Genomic DNA, 26,682 nt, shown 5'->3' with positions numbered 1-26,682 from the left:
ATTTGTCAATATATTAAGATCCCAGTAATGGAGAATATAGTGATCTGGATTTGTGATGAATTGCCGGTCTGGGCTCCACTGACCAATGTAATGTGTAATTGATATCCACAGTGGTAGTAGTGCCTATGCACCATTTTCAGGAGACACAGTAAGCAGATGGTATGTGCTGGGGCACGCCACGTCTTTCACCCGTGACGTGCTCCCCTTCTCCCCGGCTGCTGTGTGGCAAGTCTATTGGCGGCTTTTACCCGCAGGCCGTTCCAGGAGACAGGGTGGGCAGTTGGTACATGCTTTTGGTTTCTGTTTGGTTTTACATGCTGGTGGACGCCACGTCTCTAACCCGTGGCCTACTCTCCCTCTCTCCGGCTGATGTACGGCAAGTGAAATGGGTATGGTCTTGGGAGTGGGGCAGCGGCAGATGGATAGTGCGGCTTTGACTCGCGGTGTCACTCCAATATCCGACCTGCACCTGATCGCCTCTGACCTGGATAGTGGATATTGTATCACAGGCGCCTCTCACCTGCGTCCATGTCAGTCTCTTTCGCAGAGGTGATACACAGGTGTATCCAAACTCCCTTCTGGGTCTGCCTGTAGATACGGCTGATTTTTCTGAATGTCCAATATAATTAGTGTAACGTCCTTTATATCCTCAGATGTATGGCAGTAATGGGTACCAGTGGGGCAGTGGATGGTACTGGATACTGTGTAAAATATCAAATTACCCTTCAATAATGAATCAATATTTCAAGCCTCCATTTACAGGGACAAGAGGCTGTCCTACTTCGGAATTAAAGAAATATATATGTCTATGACAGATATTGCGAACTCAACTTTATTGGAAAAGAAAAAAAGCAGGAAAAAAATGGGCATTACCCTGTTGCACCGCATGTGGGGCCCATCCAGGTACTAACCAGACCCAACCATTTTAATTCTGCTCAAATTTACAAACTTTTCCATACAATTTTAGAGGTATAAACACAATAAAAGTTCCTCTATCCTCGAGCTTCAAAATGACGATTGATAATTTTGTCTATTCTTAATATTAAATTTAGAAAAATGAGTTCTCCATTAGAAAAAGAAGACACATGCTAATGCTTTAGTGCCAGCTAGTCTTGGCTGCCCTAACTAGCTTGGAGATAAGTAAATTGATGCTTGTAGACTTGAAAGTGGCAGCAAGAAGTTTTATTACACACTGTGAGATTTAAAAAGAAGAGAAACGGTGGTCCACAGAGAGTGGCAGCCGTTCGCAGAAAGGATTCCTTTTTGGAGGCACACTTTTAAATTATCAAAAATAATGTATAATGAATGAGTTAAAACTTAGCTTTTAATTCCATTAAATCTAAAAAAATTTATGATAAATCTACAGAACCATATGAGGTATATTTATCATGTGAACAAAGAAATATATATGTATAATAAAGGATATTAACAAATATTAACAATAACCACTGACATATATCATACAGTTTATATATCAGTGGCAATAGGTGGTGTTGTTTTTAAGGAAAGTAGGTAGCATACATATGCAATTTTAATCTTTAGATCCTTAAATAGGATAGCTGGTGACACATCCAGAGGTCAGTGTGTGACTGATCTGTATAGGAATAGTTTAAATAACTTTGAAAAGATATAATGCCCAATCACACAAGGCCCGTAGATATTAAATAGCCGTTGATTATAGAGAGTATATATAATATTATTTTTGTTAGTTAACGATATAATCAATCCGACAGGTATCCTCAAAAAGACGGGAAAAGTAAAAGTACAGTGGGTTTGAGATCAATTCTTTCTGCTGCCCGCCGTCTTCATACAAATGAGCGGACGGAGGGTGAGAGAAGAAATTGATACACTGGTAGAAAAAAGCAAGTGTAAAGAGGACACTTCTGTCGTGGTGTTAGGTCAGCCCTGATACTGAGGCATTGCAGGGCTGAAATTCGCCACCAGAAAGTCTCTCCTGCACGGAAAAAGGGAGGGGAGAGGGGGATAGGGGTTAAATAGAAAGAGGGGAAGGAAAAAAGGCCACGGTAGATTGTAGATCCTAATGAATCAAACAACAGGTGTATACTGGTATCATTATTGGTGTAGTAACATTAAAGCAGCAAATTTGGGAAAAAATCTGCAACATTCATTAACATAGTATTAAACTAAAATGATTGTATCCAACAGTTCGACCAAAAATCAAAGAAAACATACACATACACATTGAAACATATTTGGTGATTATAGCGGTTGCAGTCTATTATATGGTCACAATAGTAGCTGGTATCAAAGTAACAGTAATAGTCGATGCAACCGCAACAGAGAATAATTATATGAATATCAATGGTATAGATGCTGGTATAAACATTGCTAGCAGTTAGATTAACAGACCTGATATCACCAGTATATGATAGCCAATGTTTGTAATTTACCAAGGTATAGAGTTAATATCACCAGTATATATCAACCCATAGTCCATTTAATGGACATAAATAGTAACTGATGTACCCTGGAGGTATAGCTAATGAATGACAAAATACGGAGGTCTAACTAGCAGAGAATCCCAAATAACAGGCAACAATATGCAAGAATATAATTAATAGCGCATATGGGAATAGGTTAACAGGTGTACGTATTACCTTGTGGCAGAAGGAGAAGAATGAAGAGAGGAGCAGTACAGATATCCGGAATCAGCCACAGAAGACCCGTCTTCAATGAGCGGACGGGAGATATGTGTGACAGGACCGGCGTGCTGCTGGAGATGTGAGCTGTAGGAGAGAGGTGCGGGGACAAACGCTGTGAGCGGTGTTAGGTCTGACCTGAATGCATAGGCAGAGCAGGACAGAGATGCGCCGCCAGCGTGTCCTGGGCACCAAGAGAAGGAAGATGGGAGCGGGGAGGATACCTGCGGCGGCTGACGGGAGGCTGGAGCTGTGTCAAGGCTGGCAGTTCCCCATGAATTGGGGGAGCTGCTATAGCCTAAGCAGCGTCAGAACGCGTTTCACCACGTGGGCTTGATCACCTGAAGCCTAACGTGGTGTGCGCGATGTCAAGTATTTATGTATGTAGTACTGATTGTGTGGCCGGTGCAGCTGAGATCAATTGGCGGTTTTGAACCGTTAGCAGCATAATGGAGTGAACAAAATGTCTTGATAAATATTTGGGCTAAGAAGATTAATAATGAAGGATGGCAAAAGAACATAGTAATAAGAAAAAGGAAATAAAAAAGGGGAGAAAAAGGTTTATAATGGTTTTGAATATACAAACGGAAAAATATATTGATATATTAAACAAAGAGATAAAGTAATAAAAATTAAAATAATGGCACAAAGAGATATAATAATAAAAATAAATATAAATATAAAAATAAAAATAATATAATGACACAACGAGATGGTATATAAATTGAGGAAGGGATAAAAAATGTGTATATTGTGCAATAATATATTGAAAAATATATAATGTGTGTATATATAAGTCTGGATAGTTATTGTAACAGCTGCATGACAAATAATAAACGAATAATAAATAACGAAAGTCGCTGATAATAAAATAACAGTTGTTTAATTTTAATGGATGGAAGCGATACGCTATAAATGCTAAAATACATAGTATGAATGAGGAATAAAAATAGGTGTAACTGTATAATGGTGTAGTGAAAAAAATACATATATATATAGTGGTGAAAAAATATAAATTAGTGAAAAAATAAATATGGATATAATGTGCATGAAGAGACATGTGGTTAGGAAAAGTTTATATATAAAATGTATATATAAAATTAAAAAAACAACGGGAAAGCCAAACAATAATGGTGATATAGAAAGTATGGATATAAATTAAAGTGAAGCTATGACGATGTGTATGGTGATGGTGTACAGACAGTCTACTGTGCTAAAGTGAAAAAGATAAAAAGAATATGTATATAGGAGTCCAATATGCGGGTGTTGGTTCAATCAGATTCCTTGAGTAATGACCCACTTTGGAATACACAGGAGCTACAAATGATCTCCTCTCTTGAGGAACTAGCAGATGAAGGTTCCACACAACAAATTTGTGGACCCCCTAAGAGACCATACTGCAAGAAGCGTTCCACCTTCACCCCTCCTGAGCAAATCAGTCCTGAGATCAAAGTATTTATGTCTCTTGTCTCTAAAGAGCTGGATAACATTCATGAGCGTCGTAATAGATGGAGTAGTAACAACAATCTTACCAGAGGGGAGAAGAAAGCGATCCAAGAAATTCAGAGTTGGACCGATTTGGTTATCAAACCATCAGATAAGGGCGGTAACATAGTCCTGTGGCCACAGGACATGTATATCAATGAGGCCCTAAAACAACTCAACGACATCAAATGTTATCGCACTCTCCTACTCAATCCTACCCCCAACTATACAGAGCTGTATCATAACATCATTGATCAAGCATTCGCCAATGGAACTATCCTGAAGGCAGAACACTCTTTCTTACGGACAGAAAACCCCAAAATTCCCACACTATATTTACTGCCCAAAGTGCATAAAAATGTATCTGTGCCCCCAGGCAGACCTATAGTGTCGGGTTGTGAAAGTCTGTCAGAGAATGCCAGCATCTTTATTGATGTTCATCTCAGACCACATGTAACAGATCTTCTTTCATACGTCAAAGACACTACTGACGTACTAAGGAGACTACATGATGTCAAATTGGAGAAGCATCAATTACTAGTCAGTATGGACGTGGAGTCCCTATATACTTCAATAGGACACACTCTTGGTCTTCAAGCTACCAAATATTTTTTGGACATGGAAGGAATGGGTGACTTTCAGAAATTCATTCTCAAATTATTGCATTTTGTTTTGCATCACAACTACTTCGTGTTCAACGACCGCTTCTACCTCCAGGTTAGGGGTACAGCTATGGGGGCGGCTTGTGCGCCCACATATGCTAACCTCTTTCTTGGATGGTGGGAGCGGGAGTATGTCTTCAAAGATGACGACGACGCTTTAACTCAGAAGATCATTGTATGGCTTAGATACATTGACGACGTCATGATCATCTGGGACGGTACAGAAGATGAACTCACACAGTTCATGACTCGTCTTAACAATAACAAACTAAATTTGAGATTCACCTATGAATTCAGTAGAGACACCATTTCCTTCCTGGATCTACGGATTTATCGCAATGAAGACGATCAGATTGCGACCAAATTATTCCGCAAACCAACAGCTACCAATAGTGTCCTACACCACTCCAGTTCACACTTTCCACCGACCGTAAGGAATATCCCGAAAGGCGAATTTTTGAGGCTCAAACGGAACTGCTCCAATCAAGAAGAGTACAATAAACTAAGCTTGGAACTGTCACAACGCCTGAGAGCACGAGGTTACAGTAACCGTCTTATTAAAAAATCCAGATCAGCCATAATGGCATTAGATAGAGACAAGTTAGTTTTTGAAACCAAAACTAAACATACCGACAGCGCTCCCAGATTTGTTGGCGACTTTTGCAGCAACTGGAGAGAGATGAGAAGCTCTATTCAAAAACATTGGCACATTCTCCAAGCAGACCCTGACCTGGCCACAGATCTTGGTGAATCTGTATCCATGAGTTGGAGGAGATCTCCAAACCTCAGGGATGCATTAGTTAAAAGCCACTTCATCCCTAGACCCAAAAAGGATCCCGTTTGTCGAGGCACATTCCCCTGTGGCACTTGCAAAATCTGTGATCTTGTGACCCCTACTACATCAGTTACTGATAAGTATGGAAAGGTGCACCACATCAATAACTATTTCAACTGCAAAACAACTAATGTGGTGTACTGTGTCACGTGTTCGTGCGGTAAAAAATACATAGGCATCACAACAAGGATGCTTAAAAACAGGATCCTGGAGCACTTAGGGACTATAAGGAATGCATCCAGAGATTTGGCTAATATGAAACAGATCACCACAGTGGCTAGGCATTTTCATCGATATCAGAATGATAGACAACATCACAAAATGAATGTCTTCTGCTTGGATAAAATACATTTGGGGATACGAGGTGGAAACACCATGAAGGAACTGCTTAAAAAAGAAAGCCAGTGGACCTTCTATCTTGGTACCCTAGCCCCCAATGGCCTTAATGAACATATCAATTACAGCATTTTTGTCTGATTTTTCTTTCAACCTTGTTCTAACTCCATTTTTTCCTTTTTTGATACATTTACAAAAAAAATTATCTATATTTATTTCATATTTATATCATGACATCTGTCATACTCCACCAATCCCCATATTTTTTGATCATCCTACATGTACATTAATGTATGTGTATGTATATATATATATATATATATATATGTATATATATGGGTATATGTGTATATGTATCTATATATGTACTTTTGTGTATTTGTGCATGTGTGTATATGTGTATATGTATATTTATGTTTCTTTTTCCGTGTTTTTTTATAGTCTTTCACTGTTATCCATGTAAAGGACATATAAACCCATTCCACCACAGGATTGTTCTTTTTAGTACAATCAAAAAATGTATTTTCATATTTTGCTCCCCAAAATGTTTTTTCTCCTTTCCTTCGTTAATTGGATCTATATTTAGTGACCCTAACCTATGCAGGTCACTCCATATGCATATATTTATTCACAATTGGTATATATCCATTTCAGAATAGAACCTATTACACTTTCCAGCTCCCATCCCACCGTTATTATTCACCACTATATATATATATTTTTGATTTTTTTGGCTTTCTCTTCACCATTTGTTTGTTTGAGTTTTTTGTCACCCATTTCACCCAATTAAGATACTTTCATTCTTTATTCCATATGCCATCAAATTCTCATATCTGCACACATTTTTTGTCCTGCACCATTAATAATTGACCAATTATACTGAGTAACACCCGCATATTGGACTCCTATATACATATTCTTTTTATCTTTTTCACTTTAGCACAGTAGACTGTCTGTACACCATCACCATACACATCGTCATAGCTTCACTTTAATTTATATCCATACTTTCTATATCACCATTATTGTTTGGCTTTCCCGTTGTTTTTTTAATTTTATATATACATTTTATATATAAACTTTTCCTAACCACATGTCTCTTCATGCACATTATATCCATATTTATTTTTTCACTAATTTATATTTTTTCACCACTATATATATATGTATTTTTTTCACTACACCATTATACAGTTACACCTATTTTTATTCCTCATTCATACTATGTATTTTAGCATTTATAGCGTATCGCTTCCATCCATTAAAATTAAACAACTGTTATTTTATTATCAGCGACTTTCGTTATTTATTATTCGTTTATTATTTGTCATGCAGCTGTTACAATAACTATCCAGACTTATATATACACACATTATATATTTTTCAATATATTATTGCACAATATACACATTTTTTATCCCTTCCTCAATTTATATACCATCTCGTTGTGTCATTATATTATTTTTATTTTTATATTTATATTTATTTTTATTATTATATCTCTTTGTGCCATTATTTTAATTTTTATTACTTTATCTCTTTGTTTAATATATCAATATATTTTTCCGTTTGTATATTCAAAACCATTATAAACCTTTTTCTCCCCTTTTTTATTTCCTTTTTCTTATTACTATGTTCTTTTGCCATCCTTCATTATTAATCTTCTTAGCCCAAATATTTATCAAGACATTTTGTTCACTCCATTATGCTGCTAACGGTTCAAAACCGCCAATTGATCTCAGCTGCACCGGCCACACAATCAGTACTACATACATAAATACTTGACATCGCGCACACCACGTTAGGCTTCAGGTGATCAAGCCCACGTGGTGAAACGCGTTCTGACGCTGCTTAGGCTATAGCAGCTCCCCCAATTCATGGGGAACTGCCAGCCTTGACACAGCTCCAGCCTCCCGTCAGCCGCCGCAGGTATCCTCCCCGCTCCCATCTTCCTTCTCTTGGTGCCCAGGACACGCTGGCGGCGCATCTCTGTCCTGCTCTGCCTATGCATTCAGGTCAGACCTAACACCGCTCACAGCGTTTGTCCCCGCACCTCTCTCCTACAGCTCACATCTCCAGCAGCACGCCGGTCCTCTCACACATATCTCCCGTCCGCTCATTGAAGACGGGTCTTCTGTGGCTGATTCCGGATATCTGTACTGCTCCTCTCTTCATTCTTCTCCTTCTGCCACAAGGTAATACGTACACCTGTTAACCTATTCCCATATGCGCTATTAATTATATTCTTGCATATTGTTGCCTGTTATTTGGGATTCTCTGCTAGTTAGACCTCCGTATTTTGTCATTCATTAGCTATACCTCCAGGGTACATCAGTTACTATTTATGTCCATTAAATGGACTATGGGTTGATATATACTGGTGATATTAACTCTATACCTTGGTAAATTACAAACATTGGCTATCATATACTGGTGATATCAGGTCTGTTAATCTAACTGCTAGCAATGTTTATACCAGCATCTATACCATTGATATTCATATAATTATTCTCTGTTGCGGTTGCATCGACTATTACTGTTACTTTGATACCAGCTACTATTGTGACCATATAATAGACTGCAACCGCTATAATCACCAAATATGTTTCAATGTGTATGTGTATGTTTTCTTTGATTTTTGGTCGAACTGTTGGATACAATCATTTTAGTTTAATACTATGTTAATGAATGTTGCAGATTTTTTCCCAAATTTGCTGCTTTAATGTTACTACACCAATAATGATACCAGTATACACCTGTTGTTTGATTCATTAGGATCTACAATCTACCGTGGCCTTTTTTCCTTCCCCTCTTTCTATTTAACCCCTCTCCCCCTCTCCCCTCCCTTTTTCCGTGCAGGAGAGACTTTCTGGTGGCGAATTTCAGCCCTGCAATGCCTCAGTATCAGGGCTGACCTAACACCACGACAGAAGTGTCCTCTTTACACTTGCTTTTTTCTACCAGTGTATCAATTTCTTCTCTCACCCTCCGTCCGCTCATTTGTATGAAGACGGCGGGCAGCAGAAAGAATTGATCTCAAACCCACTGTACTTTTACTTTTCCCGTCTTTTTGAGGATACCTGTCGGATTGATTATATCGTTAACTAACAAAAATAATATTATATATACTCTCTATAATCAACGGCTATTTAATATCTACGGGCCTTGTGTGATTGGGCATTATATCTTTTCAAAGTTATTTAAACTATTCCTATACAGATCAGTCACACACTGACCTCTGGATGTGTCACCAGCTATCCTATTTAAGGATCTAAAGATTAAAATTGCATATGTATGCTACCTACTTTCCTTAAAAACAACACCACCTATTGCCACTGATATATAAACTGTATGATATATGTCAGTGGTTATTGTTAATATTTGTTAATATCCTTTATTATACATATATATTTCTTTGTTCACATGATAAATATACCTCATATGGTTCTGTAGATTTATCATAAATTTTTTTAGATTTAATGGAATTAAAAGCTAAGTTTTAACTCATTCATTATACATTATTTTTGATAATTTAAAAGTGTGCCTCCAAAAAGGAATCCTTTCTGCGAACGGCTGCCACTCTCTGTGGACCACCGTTTCTCTTCTTTTTAAGTATACTAGTACTTGATTCCTGGGGGCACCTCCAACGCCATATAATTGTTGTATGTCATCAATTGTATTGTTCTTCTAGTTGGTTCTTAAAAACTACTTTCTATTACCCTTTGTCCTGTGCATGATACCACTCCCATTCGTTACACTGTGAGATTTCCACTATTTTTCATTTTGATTTTGCTGGCAGAAGCAAAATCGAATCGAAATAGAAAATGTAATGGTTTTTCTCCATTTGATGCAGATTCGATCCCATTGTGTGCTACCGTTTAGTGTAAATGGATTTAAAAAATAGTCTTGGCAGGCAAGACTATATATTACAGATCTCTACTACATAGTCAAAATCAAATGTGAACACTTTAACCAACCCAGATCCAGACACAGACCCAGATGGAATAGGGGTTGAATAGAAAGTTAAATCTCACAGTGTGTATGCACCATAAAGCTGCCAGGGCTAATGGGGCAATAGCGCATGACAAAATGATGAAATCTATGTTTTATCTGTTTATTACCCCAACATACCCTAGGCACTTGTATTGCAAAGAGACATAAAAAAAGTGACACCAGCATCATACTGTATGCTGGTAGTGTCTTGATGATGTTCTCCTCATTTATGTTACCTCTCAATTGCTAATATCAGCCCAGACTATGATGTGATCATGTGTGTGTTTGTGTGAGGCATGCTATTTAATTACGATTTGTTATTGTGAATTATGAAATCAGACCAAATTGAATAAAATATGCAAGAAAAAAGTTTTATTGTATAGTTATATGTTTTATTACATTAAAAAGTCAGTTTATATTGTCACACTTTAAATAAGCTAGTGGGTGTATACTTTTGGCGCACCTTGTATACTTTTCTATTTAATTATATATTCAAAACATTTTCTTAACTGCAGGTGTCTGGGATGATGAACGTGTATATAAAAGGTTTATCTCTAAGTATTTCTGTCTCTAAGTGGAGACCTCATACTGTATGTAATTACATTGTTGATGTATCTGTTAAAAAAGACATAAATATGGACTCATATGGTCAATTAAAAGATATATTTTGTATGATAATAATTGGAACTTTTGTTCTACTCTTAATGAGTCTTGCCGAATCAGGGATATCCTTGAAATCCCATTTATTTCAAAGCCTTTGATAAATGACTTAACAGTTCTAAATGCACATAACAGAAGAATGGAGCAATTTAGGCCATGTAATGATCTGGCCACCCACAGCATAGGTAGAGCAGCTATTTTAGGTTTTTAAATGTACAATGCTTTTAAATGAGTAAATGAGTACAGTAGGTGGCTTATACAGAAGAAATAGTACAAAGTGTTGCGAAAGTTCTTTATGTTGTTGATTTTATAGCCTATTTGTGATAAATTGGCGCCATTATGCTTATTGTGTATGTATATGTGCAGCAGTGGAACAACAGGGAATATTTTACATTTTAACTAGTTCCTTTCTGTGTTGATTAAGTTAAATCTCAATGCTTGAGATTTCCAATTCATGTTACTTCAGCCAGGAAGTGCATAAAAAGATAAGCAACCATAATATTTAAATTGTAATCACTTTCATGTTCTCTGCCAAAGAGAAAAATAATCTTTTTTTCCATTTGCACAATACATAGCAACAAATGTGTTATCTTTGGGGAAGTGATTGAAAATTGTTTTAATCAGTTCTTGGGGACAAGTTTCTCTTGCTTTTTCCTGATTGTTTTGGAGGACAGGGCTTGATTCAAGTGGATCCTTTGAATTCTAAATAAGATTTTACATCAATGGAAAGCTGGCAACATTAAGAATTAATGAAGCAGATTATGTTCCTTTAAACATGTAATTGAAAACCAGTGACCAGAACATACAGGCAGACACTGATATACTTGGGAAGAAACAACAATAATAAAGAAATAAGATAGTTAATATAAAGGTAACCACTTATGAGTTGGAAAGTAAAAATGAATGATGACCGCACAGTTTTTAGATAGCTGTTATATAAATAAAACCTTTATTGCATTTCTCACCTGGATAATGAAGTCGTAAAATTTTGTTTATTAGTATAGGGTTGCTAAAGTATTCCTTCAATCAGCGACACATATATATTACACAAGGTATTGCGGATAGAGGATTTCAAAACTGTATTTCACCTGCTTTAATCAGCCATAGAACCTGCATAGTTTATGTGTGTCCCTAATTAAAGGCATACTATAGCAACTCCATATAAGAAACACTTCAATGTCCTTAAAATATAATTTCTGGTAGTAGTCTGTTTATAGGGATAATAAATTAGCTGCGAAGTAACATCAAAAATTTAATTTTTTTTTTACTATTTTCTTAATGTTCTTCAGATATTGTTTTAGCCTCTAAATTCTGGTTACTCAAAAGAACAAACCTGTGTGTTTTCGCTAGCTGGAGCCCTGCTTTCACTTGAAAATTAGGTTGCTTTCGAGGATTTAGGTTTGCCTGAATGAGGCAGTTAAAATTAATTTCCCAATAAGCTGTGACTTATGCTAGCTTATCGGGACTAATTGGATAGCCCATGGTGTAACAATTACCCACAGTCAATGACCGCCAGCAATTGCATACCGCCCTTAGATGTGCTATCTTTTACAGTGATATTGAACCATTTTTCTACATTATGGCCAAATATAATATGGTGTGAGATTCAGAAAGTGAGAGATTTTGGGAGAGTTTTTGCATTTTTTTTTAAAGCGACAATTATTTACACAGAAGAACCAGGTTGATTTTGCCATGTAATTGATTACGCTTTAAAAAAAATGGGAAAACTCTGCCAAAACCTTTCACTTTCAGATTCTCACACCCTAATACATTTAGCTCTATATGTTAATAATAGGTGACCAGAGCCCATCACCTTTCAGTTCCCTGTACCTCCCAGAGGTTACAAGAGACTCATGCATGATTTTTCAGGTAGTCCCCCACACAACCCCTGGATGGGTAGGCAGATCTTTCAACAACTAATGAAGTGAGCAGGATGGGGAGATAAAACCGGAAAATTTGGGTCTATGTGGAGGGCAAAGCTAAATTATGCGAATCATGTAATTTTGCACCTCCCCTCCACATGGACCTGCAAAGTACATAATTTTACCATTTTGAGGGCGAAGCTTAATGCCCTGAAGTGCCTGCCCCTGCTCCTAAATCTGTCAGTTCATCTCTCCAGCTTCTCCCGCAGAGGAATACAAAGTTGGCAAGTATGCTGTAGACTGTCCCACAGCTGTAATATGCACATACTTTTACACTTCTCTTTTTTTAAGAACAAGTAGAATTCACATCCTCCACATCAGCCTCCCTAACATCTCCTTCATTTCCAACTTTAAGAAGTTAGGGCCTGATTCAGAGATGTACAGTGCCTTTAAAAAGTATTCACGACCCTTGGCATTTATCATGTTTTGTTGCCTCACAACCTGAATTTAAAATAGAGTTTTTGAAGGTTTGCATAATTTCATTCACAGAACATGTCTATAGATTGTAAGCTTGTTAGCAGGACCCTCATGCCTTTGACTGTCTGTAAATACCCAGTTTGTTGTATTATATGTCTCCTATTGTAAAGCACAACAGAATATGCTGCGCTATATAAGGAACTGTTATTAAATAAATGCCCACAGCTTTAAATATGTGATTTTATTTATTGTGAAGCAAACAACAAATAGGACAAAATAATTTAGCTTGCATAACTGTTCACCCCCCTAAAGTCAGTACTTTGTAGAGTCTCCTTTTGTGGTAATTACAGCGGCAAATCACTTTGGATAAGTCTTTATGATTTGCCACATCTTGCCACTAAGATTTTTGCCCATTCCTCAAGGCAAAACTGCTCCAGCTCCTTCATGTTGGATGGTTTCCACTTGTGAAAAGCAAACGGTACTTGTTTAGTTTCACAGCGGCAGTTACGTACTTAGCGTAGCGTCCCTTTCAGAATCAGCCTCGTGTTCCCACACCCAGCGTAGTCAGAAGTAGCATAGCATCCCTGGCTGCCTTACTTGTGTAGTTTCACGGCGGCAGCCTAAGCTACGTTATCAGCATAGGCTGCCGCCGTGAAACTACACAAGTAACTACCGTACTGTTGCCTGGAACTGCATCTCTGTCCCCAGGATCCCTGTCAAGCCTAGTCAGCGCCTCTCTCACACCACTGGTGTCAGCATGATCCCATCTCTTTGGCAGAGAGGTGATCATGCTGGCGCCGGGGGAGAGGCGCTTCATCTGTTTGACACGCAGGAGCATCTCAGACGCTCCTGCAATGATACACTCCTACGTCTGAGTAGCTATTGCTCAGATGTATGATATGGCAGGTATGAATGTGTTCCTGAAACACCCCCACTATCCATGGCAGCCCGAAGCGTGGTGAGCGTAGTGAGCCCCGCTACGGGACACATAACGTGTCATCCCGACCTTTTCATACCCCCACTATCCACGTCGGCGTGGAGTTGATTTTATATAGTGTGGCGAGCGCAGCGAGCCACCGAGCCCGAAGTGTGGCGAGCGCATGAAAGATGGAGTGCTTCTCCCCGGGCGCCAGCATGATCACCTCTCCGTCAAAGAGAGGGGAACATGCTGGTGCCATTGGTGTGAGAGAGGCGCTGACTAGGCTTGCCAGGGATGACGGGGACAGAGATGCAGTACCTGGCAACACTACGGTAGTTACTTGTTTAGTTTCACGGCGGCAGCCGGCGCTGATAACCTAGCTTACGATGCCGCCATGAAACTACACAAGTAAGGCAGCCATTGGGCTGATCTTAGCGTAGCACTGCTGCCGGCACTACGCTGATAACGTAGCTTAGAGAAGTAAGGCAGCCATTGGCGTGCTGCCAAGATTCAAACATAGCGTAGTGTACAGCTGCCTACATGAAACTAAACAAGTACCGCAAATTTCAAGTCTGACCACAGATTTCAATTGGATTGAGATCTGGGCTTTGACTAGGCCATTCCAACACATTTAAATGTTCCTCTTAAACCACTTGAGTGTTGCTTTAGCAGTATGCTTCGGGTCATTGTCCTGCTTGAAGGTGAACCTCTGTCCCAGTCTCAAATCACAGGTAGACTGAAACAGGTTTTGCTAAAGAAGTTCCCTGTATTTAGCACCATCCATCTTTCCCTCAACTCAAATCAGTTTCCCAATCCGTGCTGCTGAAAAACATCCCCACAACATGATACTGCCACCACCATGTTTCACTGTAGGGATGGTGTGCTTGTGGTGATGGAATGTGTTGGGTTTGTGCCAGACATAGCAGTTTTCTTGGTGGATGAAAAGTCAAATTTTAGTCTCAACTGACCAGAGTACCTTCCTCCATACATTTAGGGGGGGTTGTTCATATGCCTTTTCTAAACTCAAAACAAGCCTTTTTATTTTTAACACTAAGTAATGGCTTTTTACTGGCCACTCTTCCACAAAGCCCAGCTATATGGAGTGTACAGCTTATTGTGGTCCAATGTTCAGATACACCAGCCTCTGCTGTGGGACTCTGCAGCTCCTTCAGGGTTACATTTGGTCTCTGTGTTGCCTCTCTGATAAAAACGCTCCTTGTCTAGTCTGTGAGTTTTGAAGGGCAGCCCTCTCTTGGAAGGTTTGTTGTGGTACCATGTTTTTTTCCATTTGAAGATGAAGGACTTGATGGTGCACCAGGGGATCATCAAAGATGTGGATATTTTTTTATAAACTAATCCTGACTTGTTTTGAGAGCTCCTTGGTCTTCATGGTGTGATGCCTCCTGCTTCACCAACTTAGACTATTTTGTGCAGACCCATCACATAAACTTCATATTGAAAAAAAACAATTAAATTACAGACTGTAATGTAACAAAAAAAAGTAAAAAACCAGGGTGGGGGGTGTTGAATACTTTTTCAAGGCACTGTATGCTTTCAGTGACTGTGTGCAGCAGCCTGGATTTATATTGTGATGCCCACCAGTGGCTTTGCTAGTCTTCACAGCAGCTTTATACAAATACACAATGTTGCTCACAGATCAGATCATTCTCAAAATTCTGGGTAACCCTATGGTCATGCAGTATGGTGGCATGAAATTAATTAGGCATGAGACAGTTTATCTACTGTATGTACACATTTACAGTTGCAGGCTCAGACATGGCCCAAAAACGGTTCCAGATATTTTGTTATCGTAACTGTTTTTGCTGAAGTCAAGAAAGAACATTTTTATTTTAATTATCCTTTATTTATATGACACCAGAAGGGATCTGCAACACCTAATTACAGTACATAAACAAATAAGAAACTTCAGTGACTTACAGTTGAATACAATAGAGGACAAGTACAGGGTACATAAACAGGCGACACTGAAATAAGTACCAGCGTGGCTAAAAAACTGCAAGACTTGATTCTATCAAAGATGGTTTATGAGGGAAGAGGGCTCTGCTCATGAGAGCTTACATTCTAAAGGGGAGGGGCAGGCTGTCAGGGGTGACACAGATGGGGTAGACAGTAAGCAAGGAACAGAAGGCTAAGGTGAGATTTGACTGGATTTGGTGAAGAACTGGGTCTTACGAGCCTGTTTGAAGTTTTGTAGAGAGGTGGAGCGAATTTCAGAGAAAGGGATCAGCATGTGAAAAGTCTTGGAGGTAGGAGTAGGAAGGAGTAATCAGTTGGCAAAAGAGGTGGTGTACATTAGCAGAGCAAAGAGGAGAGTTGGAAGTGTAAAGGAGGATAAGGTCAGAGAGGGCTATCTAACTGAGTGTGAGAAGCTTGAATTGGAATCTGAAAGGGAAGGGAAACCAGCGAAGAGCTTGCAGGTGAGAGGAGGTGAATGTGGTGTGTTTGGTGAGGAAAATAAGTTGGGCTGCAGCACTGAGGATAGATTAGAGTGCAGAGAGGCATTTCTCAGGATAGGAGGATGCTACAGTAGTCAAGTCTATTTATGTAATTCAGTATTCTTTTTTGGCTACTGCGTGTGTAAAAATCCCCAAAAACTCATGTGGTGATAAAGGCGTGTGGTTTCAGAAATTAGTCAAAAAAGGGATGGATGTTCCTGGGCCCTTAATTAGAGGTGGCTTATTGCTTGCACAGAGATAGGCCTGGTTTATGGGAATGTTATGGGAGTTCATGTTCAACCTCTCATATAGGAGGCCATACTCTGATGGATAAACTGTACCTTCCATAGTTTTGATGATGTATCAATCAATACATCAGCAATTACTGATGTTGACAGTTGGCATCTTAGTCCTTGCACATTCTGGTGCACGGCTAAATACCAGGGAATGATTTTGTAGCAGAATGTGCATAAAGTCACATATGGGTTACCATCTATAGAAGCAGCCATATCTCCATTCACCTCTGTACCAACCCCTATATGTTTCTGCTGGGTTATCACACAAAGGTTGCAACCAAGAGGACACATAGCACATGTAAAGATATGGGGGGAATTTAATGGGGGGGGGGATTGCTGCTTTAAAAAAACTGGGGATTTTATACCAAATCTCTCACTTTCTGAGTCTCTCATCCTATAAAATTTTACCCAATACATTGTTACCTCTGACCTAAAAGTAATAGTAAATGTATACATAAAAAGAAAGCACTAAAGAAAAAAATCTAGCTGATGTGACCAGTTTCAACCTTGCAAAGGTTTGCCGAGCCAAACATTTTACCCATTTTCACCCCTTCAAAAGTTGAATAAAACAAAAAAATCTACTTAGTGGGTGGATGATATATGTACGTAGTAGATATAGGTAGCTTAAAAATACTTTTGGATCATATAACCACAATATATAAATATCATTTCATAAAAATAGTGTTAAAATGTGGTGATCTGCCCACTGGAAAGAAACATGGTATAAGTTTATAATTTTTCTGTACTTAAATAGAATTTTATATTCTTGTTTTCATGCTTGATCCTGAGCCATTTCATCCATAGTCATACAGAATAACATTTAGTTGTATTATACAGGGTGATTCACTCTAGTCATTTGCCAACAAAATGAATGCCACCTTATCACACAGAAATAATAACAGTAGTGCCTCTAGAAGCACAGAGCAGTCGTTTATCACTACAGTATATCTATAATGTAGTTTGTGATGTTTGTCTTAAGATTCCTTTGGTGGTTATGTTCCAAGCACTCTGTTTCAATTTATATATTTTTCACATCAGTATCAGAAATATTTCTACAAAGAAAAAAAACCTCCCAAATCCTCGGAGGTGCTGTATGTTTAGCTGGTGTGATGAAAACTGTGAAATATAAACACGTGTGGGTGGTTATTATAACACAATCTGTTTACAGCAGGATCTATAGAAAAGTGGATCTATATATAACATATGTAGTCATGTAAGGTTGCTAGACCTTTTTTTGGGGGGGGGGGGGCTTTATTCAGATATTCTGATTAACAGTCATGCTCATTTTTATTAAAAATTAATTTAGTACAGCATATATGGATTTATTTATATTTATTTGTGAAAGTCAGATGAAAAAATTCAGACAACCTGGACATGTACATGGGTATGCACATGATCTATTGCTTTTTTATGCTTACTTTACTCTTTGTTGTATTCATTTAGATACTTTAACCATGCAATGAATTGTGACAAAAAAGGGTTAATTCTAAAACTTTTAATGACTCATTAGTTTTGCATAACCTTTGTACAAGCTACAGTAACATTTATTTTCTCCCCTCCAGTAAAGCAGCAGATGGTGCCAGGCACTACTCCATACTTGCCTATTCTTACACAATGTTTATGGAGGCTCACAAATTTGTGAGCAGTCCCCCACAACCATGGAAGTGCAACTAGATCTCTGATAACCCCTTCATTAGGGCGTGGGCAGGATAAGGAGATCATTCAGAGAATTGCAGTGCCTTGAGAAGGGTGCGGGGCTAAAATCATCATTCTTATCATTTTGCCCTACCAGTACCTGGTGGCCGTGCATCGTTGCATTTTGGGTCTAGTGATAATTAGTCCAGCTCCATATCCTGCAGTGGCAACCTGTGTCTCCTCTCCAGGCTTTTCCCAGAGAGGAGTTCCAGATTTAGGCAACTATGCACTTCTCTTCATTAGACACGCTTGTCATATAATCATGTGATATTGGCTCCACTAATCCTCCAGGTGCATATATCAATAAGAAGTTTTTGGGATATGGGAGGGTCACTTATTGTTCTGGGAATTCAGAAGTCCAGCAGTCGGATGGATGGCTTTTTAGCTGGAGGGCAGAGCAGGCGGTTGGGTGACTGTGCAGCCGGGGGGCTGGGCAAGCTGCGAAGCAGCCGGAGTCTATACAGGCGGTGAGCGTCTGGGTTGCTGTGCGGGGGGACTGAGTGGGCGGGCGACTGGGCAGAGGGCTAATCGAGGACATGAGTACACTACTGCTTGAGCCATGACTTAGGGCCCCTCCTATTGTCAGGGCCCAGGACAGCTATCCCATTTGTCCCCAGGCCTGAATGGACCAGACCCTATTGCTCAGCAGGAAAATTTGGGAAATGAATGTGAAACTTTATAACCTCTTAAAACTAGAGGTAATGGGACAGATGTACTAAGCTTGAAAAGTGATAAAATGGAGAATGATAAACCGCCAGCTCCTAACTGCCATGTTACAGGCTGTGTATGAAAATGACAGGAGCTGATTGGTTGGTGGTTTATCATTCTTAATTATATCACTTTTCAAGGCTTAGTACATCTTGCCAAATATGTGGTAACGAAAGATGGGTGCCGGACAGTTTCCCGACAGTCAGGATCCCGACAGTCATTACTCCCAATGTCGGGATCCCGACAGTCAAAGCCCTGACACTCAGGGTCCCAACGGCCACAGCTATTCTCCCTCATGGGGGTCCACGATTTCCATAGAGGGAGAATAGAGTAGGTGGCCTGCAGTGTGGCAAGCGCAGCGAGCCTGCAAGGGGCTTTGTTGCGCTCGCCATGCTGTCTGAGTCCGGCCAGTCGGGATCCCAACGCTGGGCTAAGGACTGTCATGAACCCAACTGTCGGGACCATATACCACACCCAGAAAAGATAATAGGAGTAAAAGCAAATAATAGTATTTAAGACATATGGGGTATATTCAATGCCATGGGCGAGTGGTGACAGCGAGCAGGGCTCCCTCCCTGTCAGTATTCAACTGACCCCCCTCATATGCCGATTCCCCCTCGCTCCATTTTTTGAGTGAGGGAGATTCGGCATATGCGGCTGCAGAAGTAGTGAAACCCGCGGCTAAATACTGTGGGTTCGTTGCATTAGCTGCAGGTCTGGGGGAATCCTCGCCATGCTGTGACAGTGAGGATTCCCCCAGAACATTTTATAGGGCATGCGGTCAGCTAGGGGGTTAAACAGCGAGGATCACTGGTTTTCTGTGATCCTCGCTGTTTAACCCCCTTGCTGGCTGCGGTGAGTGGCATTGAATACTACCCATAATATTAGCCCCTGAGAGCCCCTGAGGCAGCACCATCGCCCGGGTGGACGCCCGAAGGAGGAGGAAAAAACAGGCACAGGACACAGGGATTCCGGCCTGCAGCCCCCCCCCCCCCCACAGTCTGCACCAGCTCTGGGTGAAATTCCAAAGGGAGGAGTTATGGCTACACCACCTCAACCTGGCCTCACGGACCACCACCTCTCTCCTGGCCCCCTGGACACACTCTCCCCCCACCACCACCCACCCATGCTGGCTCTCCCTCCTGGGAAGATGGCCTGTTGAGCCCTTCTGCTGTGAGCAGCATGAGCAAGATTGCACAGTTCCTAGGCAGCCATTTGCGGTGCCCTCAACCATGTAACCCTGTGTCTCCCCTGTCTTGTGCACTCTACATCTGCACTGTCTCTGCTTATTGTTTACCTACCTGGCTGTTGCGGCGACCAGTGGCACCGCTGATTGCTGCCTAGGCGCTATGCAGCGCGGCAGGTATGTGTTCCCTGTGTGATAACTGTACTGTCTTTGCCTATATTGTTACCCACCTGGCTGCTGCAACGACCAGTGGCGCCGCTGATGGCTGCCTAGGCGCTGTGCAGCTCGGCGGGTATGTGTTCCATGTGTGCTAATTGTACCGTCTTGCCTATATTGTTACCAACCTGGCTGCTGCAACGACCAGTGGCGCTGCTGATGGCTGCCTAGGAGCTGTACTGCCAAAGGGAATTTATGTTCCCTGCATCTGTAACCCCCATCCAGCCCACACCTGTATGTGTTATGTATATCTGTACTGTCACTGCTCAACTGTACCTAACTGGCTGTTGCACAGCAATCCAAACCAAATTCATAGTATACGCAAGTATACATGGCCAATAAAGTTGATTCTATTCTATTCTGACACCCATAGCATTGCATACACGTTATTAATGGCAGGGGCGGTAGCAGTACATACTGTATATTGGCTTTGCTAAAACATCAATAGAGCTGTTACCCATGGATCAGCCACAGCGAGACCAAAAGTATAATGTATATAGGGCCTGGTTCAGCAATGTTAGCAAAGCAAAAAATCACGTAATTGGGCAAAACCATGTTACATGCAGGTGAGGCAGGTGTGACAGGTTCAGAAAGATGTGGGTGGGGTGTGTGCAAACGGAAATCTAACTTGCAGTTTAAAAATAAAGCTGTTTAGCGTGTGGGTTACATGCAGAATTAGTCATTAGTATTTACCCTGCATAGAAACAATATAAATGTGTTTGCTCCTCTTGCAGATCAACATGGTGTGTTCCAGAAACAAAATAACTTGTTTTTTTTTTTTTGCTTTACTGAATATGGCCCATTATGTCTAACCAATTGGATACACTGTTAGTTTACTAATGAAATATATATTCAGTCACTATGATGAGAAATTAAGAAAAAAACATTCCCACCTTCGGGAATCACCTGCTTCAAAAATACTAATGAGCATAATTTCTTAAGCATGATTTATTTTTATTTTCTTTCTGGATACCGCCAGAGTCACTCTGTTCTCTCTAGACATTTATCATAGAGGAAGCTCTAAAACATTGCAATGTTTTATCCATTGCTGTCGCATCAACCAATGATTTATCATCACATTCCTTACTTAATTATACATGTCTGATATTAATTTTGACAAAGATCCCCAGACAGCACCTACTTGATTTAAAATTTCAGCCACAGTGTCTCTCAATGGCCGTGATTAATGTGCTTAAAAATGTCATGAGACATTTATGACACATTACACGATGAAATGACAGGGATGATAATGGTGGCTAAGAATTGTGTTTGTTTTATTCCTCTTCTACTTTCTAGGGATTAAATATAGCAGCTCTTTGTGCTGACATAGATTCTCATTGTGAAATTAAGTGCAATTTCTCTGTAACTGTTTTATTAATGGTAACAGAACTGCTTTGTTTGAACCTCAGTAGAATAAAAAAAATTTTTGTAAGAATATATTTTTTTAAAAACCGAACAAAACTTTTTAACTGCAGGATTAAAGGCTACTGTACATAGTTCATTTCTTACTATTGCACAGAACAGTGGTTCCCCGCCTCGGTCCTCAAGTACCCCCAACAGTTCATATTTTCCAGGTCTCCACACAGAGGCCCTTATTCTGGTTGGTGCGGTAATATCCGCGTGCGTTCGTACCGACGATGTTTTGTGTCTGCGCATGTGCAGAGGCGTCTCTGCGCATGTGCGAGCGGGGCGTACGGCCAAATCCCGCATGAAATGTGAACACTCCGAACAGGGGGTGGAGAGGGGCGTGAAGGGCTATTTGGGCTCATTACCATATGCATACGCCCCGCGTTTCATGGGCGTTCCCATGCAAACGCTGGGCGTACGTATGGTAATGCAGTCGTGACGCACGTGTAGGGGGCGGACATATGACATCGCCGGATGTCAGGTGCCCGCCCAGATCCCTGCTTTTGCACAGAAAAATGTCCGTGTGGTCTGAGGTTGCGGGAGCTGGTGGACCACTCGGCCCTGCATTCGATGGTCTGCGACCATCGAATGATGGGGGAGGTTCCCTGTGTTGGAGGAGGCGTATTCCATGAAAAATACACGTGCTGTCCGTTCGCCCAGCTTCTTACCGCGTACGGACGGAGTTGGCGATCCGTATGGAAGGCAGGGTTTCGCCCGCACGGTCCTGGCCGCATATTCGGATCCGGCCGCACCGATCAGGGTACTTGTGGAGTATCACGGCTCCCACGACCTGCATCGTATGCAGATCGTATGCTAAAAATCGCATCGCATCGCATGCGATGCGATGCAATCGCACCCGATTTTGCACTGAAATGCATCAGAATGCATTGAAATGTGTATTAAACTTGTGAAATGCCCCCAAATGCCATTTTCATAGTGCACCACCCCCCACTATCAACGTCAACCCGAAGCGTGGCGAGCGCAGCGAGCCCGCGAGGGGCGTCGGTACGCGTCCTACGACCTTTTCATACCCCCACTATCCACGTCGGCGTGGAGTTGAGAATAGAATAGTGTGGCGAGCGCAGCGAGCCACCGAGCCCGAAGCTTGGCGAGTGCAGCGAGCCCCGCGAGGGGACGCGGATACCTTCACAGCTATACGCGTCCCCTCGCGGGCTTCACAGTTATCCGCGTCCCCTCGCGGGACTCGGTGGCTCGCTGCGCTCGCCACACTATTCTGTTCTCAACTCCACGCCGACGTGGATAGTGGGGGTATGAAAAGGTCGTAGGACGTGTACCGCCGCCCCTCGCGGGCTCGCTGCGCTCGCCACGCTTCGGGTTGACGTTGATAGTGGGGGTGGTGCACTATGAAAAATGGCATTTGGGGGCATTTCACTACTTTAATACACATTTCAATGCATTCTGATGCATTTCTGTGCAAAATCGGGTGCCATCGCAACGCATCGCATCGGATGCCATCGTATGGCATCCGATGCGATTGCATACGATTTTTGAGCTAAAATGCTCAAAAATCGGTAAAACATCGTATCGCATCGTATGCCATCGTATGCCACTACATATGGCATACGATGCCATGCGATGGCATACGATTTTTGAGCAAAAATGCTCAAAAATCGGTAAAACATCGCATCGCATCGTATGCCATCGTATGCCACTACATATGGCATACGATGGCATACGATGGGAGCCGTGATACTCCACAAGTACCCCGATCAGAATAAGGGGCCGAATCACAAGTGAAATAATTAGCTTCACCTGTGGATCTTAAAAATGGGTCAGTGAATAATGAATGCACCTGTGCACCTGCCGGGTGACCTGGAAAATGTGAACTGTTGGGGGTGCTTGAGGACCACAGACATATCATTATGTCACCACAATCATTTAGTGCATGAAGAGTGGTGTCAAAATTGCAGTGTTCTACCTATGTTAAAAAATTTCTTATGTCTCGAATATGTCTTCCATTTACCACTATAACAGATTTCAATGCAACCTATCTGCAGTGTATACAGTACAGTTGCCATCATTATATTGAAAAGAGTAAAGATATAATACAACACCAATATAAACATATACTGTACAGACATAATGATATGAATGTCCTATGTAATTTTAAATTTTATCTTCTCAGATCTAACATAGTACTTTGTAGGAAGAGCTCAATGGACACATACATTGAAGTTGGGAATAAAACATACTTAGCTCCACAATTTGTTTTTTTTCAGACAATAAACTAAAATAGATTAATAATGAGAATATTATATAAAGCGCAATGGAATCTGCTGTGCTATATAAGAAACTGTAAATAAATAATAAATAAATAAATAATTTGATATCATACTTAGAATACTTATAACGTACTTGCCAACTCTATCTGAATGTCAGGGAGACTTCCAGAAATAGTTGCAATCTCCCTGACTCCTTGACATGTTCAATAACGTCCCGATTGCACCTTAAACATTAGAACAGAGAATTTAACAGCACACAAGAACCACTTGGCCTAACAAGTCTGGCCCTTTTTTAAGGTAAATTAAGGTAAATTATTAGATTCCTAAATTCTTTGTAAGGATTATATATATATATATATATATATATATAGATATTCAAATGAGATAAATTCCCTGCATTGGTTATAAGGTACAATAAACCGTATGGCTATGGCTAAAGAAGAATTGTCATTGCCACTGATTCTCTGCATCTCCGTCCCACTCTATGGGATCCGGATGATAAGTTGACAGTGTCTAGGTTGATAGTTAATAGGTCAATACCAAATGATTGACATGCACAAAGCCAACATAGACAAAAGGTTGACACAAGCAAAATGTCAACATGGCTATGATTGACACATTGAAAGGGTAACAAGAGATTTTCATGATTTTTTGCACCTTTCATATTTTACCATCCACATAGACTCTAATTGGGAACAGTAAGGTGTGCCCAGGTCAGCAGTAGTGGAGCCTTGCCCACTTTTCTGTGCCCAGATCTCCACTTAAATATTTGGAAGCCTCCTGGCCATAGGTGTGCACAGCCCATTTTATTAGGGGGTGCACCCTCAGAGGAGTGTGTCTAGAACCACCGATTAGGCGTGTCTAATATCACTCATTGGGTGTGTCTAACACTGCCAATCAGGCGTATCTGCCATCATCTATTTGCACTCGCTACAATATAAAACATCTCTCAGCCACACCATAATCTCCTGCCTATTTTAGTATTAATCTCTTTATTACTCTGTGTACATGCACATATAGTCAAAAACATATATGGATGACACAGGTACGTAGAGATATGACAATGGTCTAGTACAATTAACAATGCAAAACACACAATTGATTGATGGGCACTTCTTTTAATGGAGTACAGGTCTAAAAAAGTCTTTGGTAAAAGGTATTGCTGGTATTGCTAGCGGCAGGGAGTTCATAAGGGTTGGCACAGCATTTGGGGGTGCCTGTGCACCCCTATCACTCAATGTGTGCACACCTATGCTCCTGGCCATTTCAAGAAAATGTGCAAGTTCTGTATAATATAAGTCATAAGAAAGGAAGATTGTGCCATGATAAGTAACTGCACAGTATAAAATACAGTTTGTTTGTTTTAGGCAATTGTTATACTGTTATAAGCTGCTTAGTAAATGTGAGGAGGAGCCCAAGGATCCTTGGCATATTGGGTGTATTAAACTGTACAATAACATCTCTTTTATGCTGAAAGTTTGACCTTGAAAGCACTTCATTGTTTCTCTTTCTATTTTGTCATGTGGTTCTTCTTTATATTTCTAGCCCCTTATTATATTTCATTTCTCTGCTTCATTGTTCTTGAATTACCCCCCCCCCTTTTTTTTTAGTTTGTTTTTGTACATTTTATTAGAACAAATATTGGGCCTGATTGAGTTGATTGCAAATGCGGGCACATTATTTATCAATGATGCCAGGATTGCAGTTAGTTTTGAATGGCTCGAAAACAACTACTTACTACTGATATTCACTTGAGTTGGTTATGTGAATTCATTCATTATTGTACTATCTTTAAAATGTCCGACTAGTGTTTACTTTTACATGGCAGTGGGTATTTACAGAGGTTAGTAAGTGACAAAGAAGACCACAGAGCTTTTATCCTTTTAGCTAGTCCCTTGTTCCTTTCTTTTTCTTGGAACTAGTGATGATTAAAATAATAACATGACACTTTCTGCTAACAACAGGTGACCCTGCTATGCTTCTAGGATGACTTTGTAAAATGGGTTTTTCCCCCCGGCCTACAAGATCACTTTGTACAGTGCATGAAATCTAAGACTACAAGTACCATTCAGAATATTGTACCTATAATTCCTACAATCTTTTACTTCTTCTAACATAGGACCACAAAGAGCACATTTTTATTTTGAGAAGAATGGAATATAATGAGTATGTATTGTATGAGAGCCAACTTACACAAAGTAATTGAAACATTATTTATATCATCAAATGATAAATATGATTTTGAAAAAATGATCTTTAATGTACATTTGATCTTTTTTTCTTTGTGGGTCTATAACTCCTTATGTGAACCATTACGATGCTATCTATTTAAAAATGGTTTGATCTGCTTCATTTCTCAGTTAAACAAGACAATCTGATCTCAGCAAAGTACTTTTCAAAAGGCTGCAATGATAAATGAATCTCTTTCAGAAAATAATTTGTTCTGCCCACTTATTCAACTTGACAAAAATCAAATAATTTTGTTGGCACAGTTCTTAACCATTTGGAGGGGAACATTGGCAATACATGTCCTGCTATCTCTTTACAAATTCTAGGTGATAATCTTCTTATTGTTTTTCTTTTAAA

At 40.2% G+C, this 26,682-nt stretch overlaps 1 protein-coding gene across 1 annotated transcript in view; it reads left to right on the top strand.

The window, feature by feature from the left end:
- Positions 1-26,682, top strand: part of TMEM132B (transmembrane protein 132B) — a 486,016-nt gene that overhangs the window by 432,519 nt on the left and 26,815 nt on the right. The window lies entirely within an intron of this gene.

This window comes from Crinia signifera, chromosome 1 (genome assembly GCF_055691185.1).
Source record: "Crinia signifera chromosome 1, ASM5569118v1, whole genome shotgun sequence".
NCBI classification, from domain to species: domain Eukaryota; kingdom Metazoa; phylum Chordata; class Amphibia; order Anura; family Myobatrachidae; genus Crinia; species Crinia signifera.
Note: the sequence above shows the minus strand (reverse complement) of the source record. Positions and strands in the feature narration are given on the sequence as shown.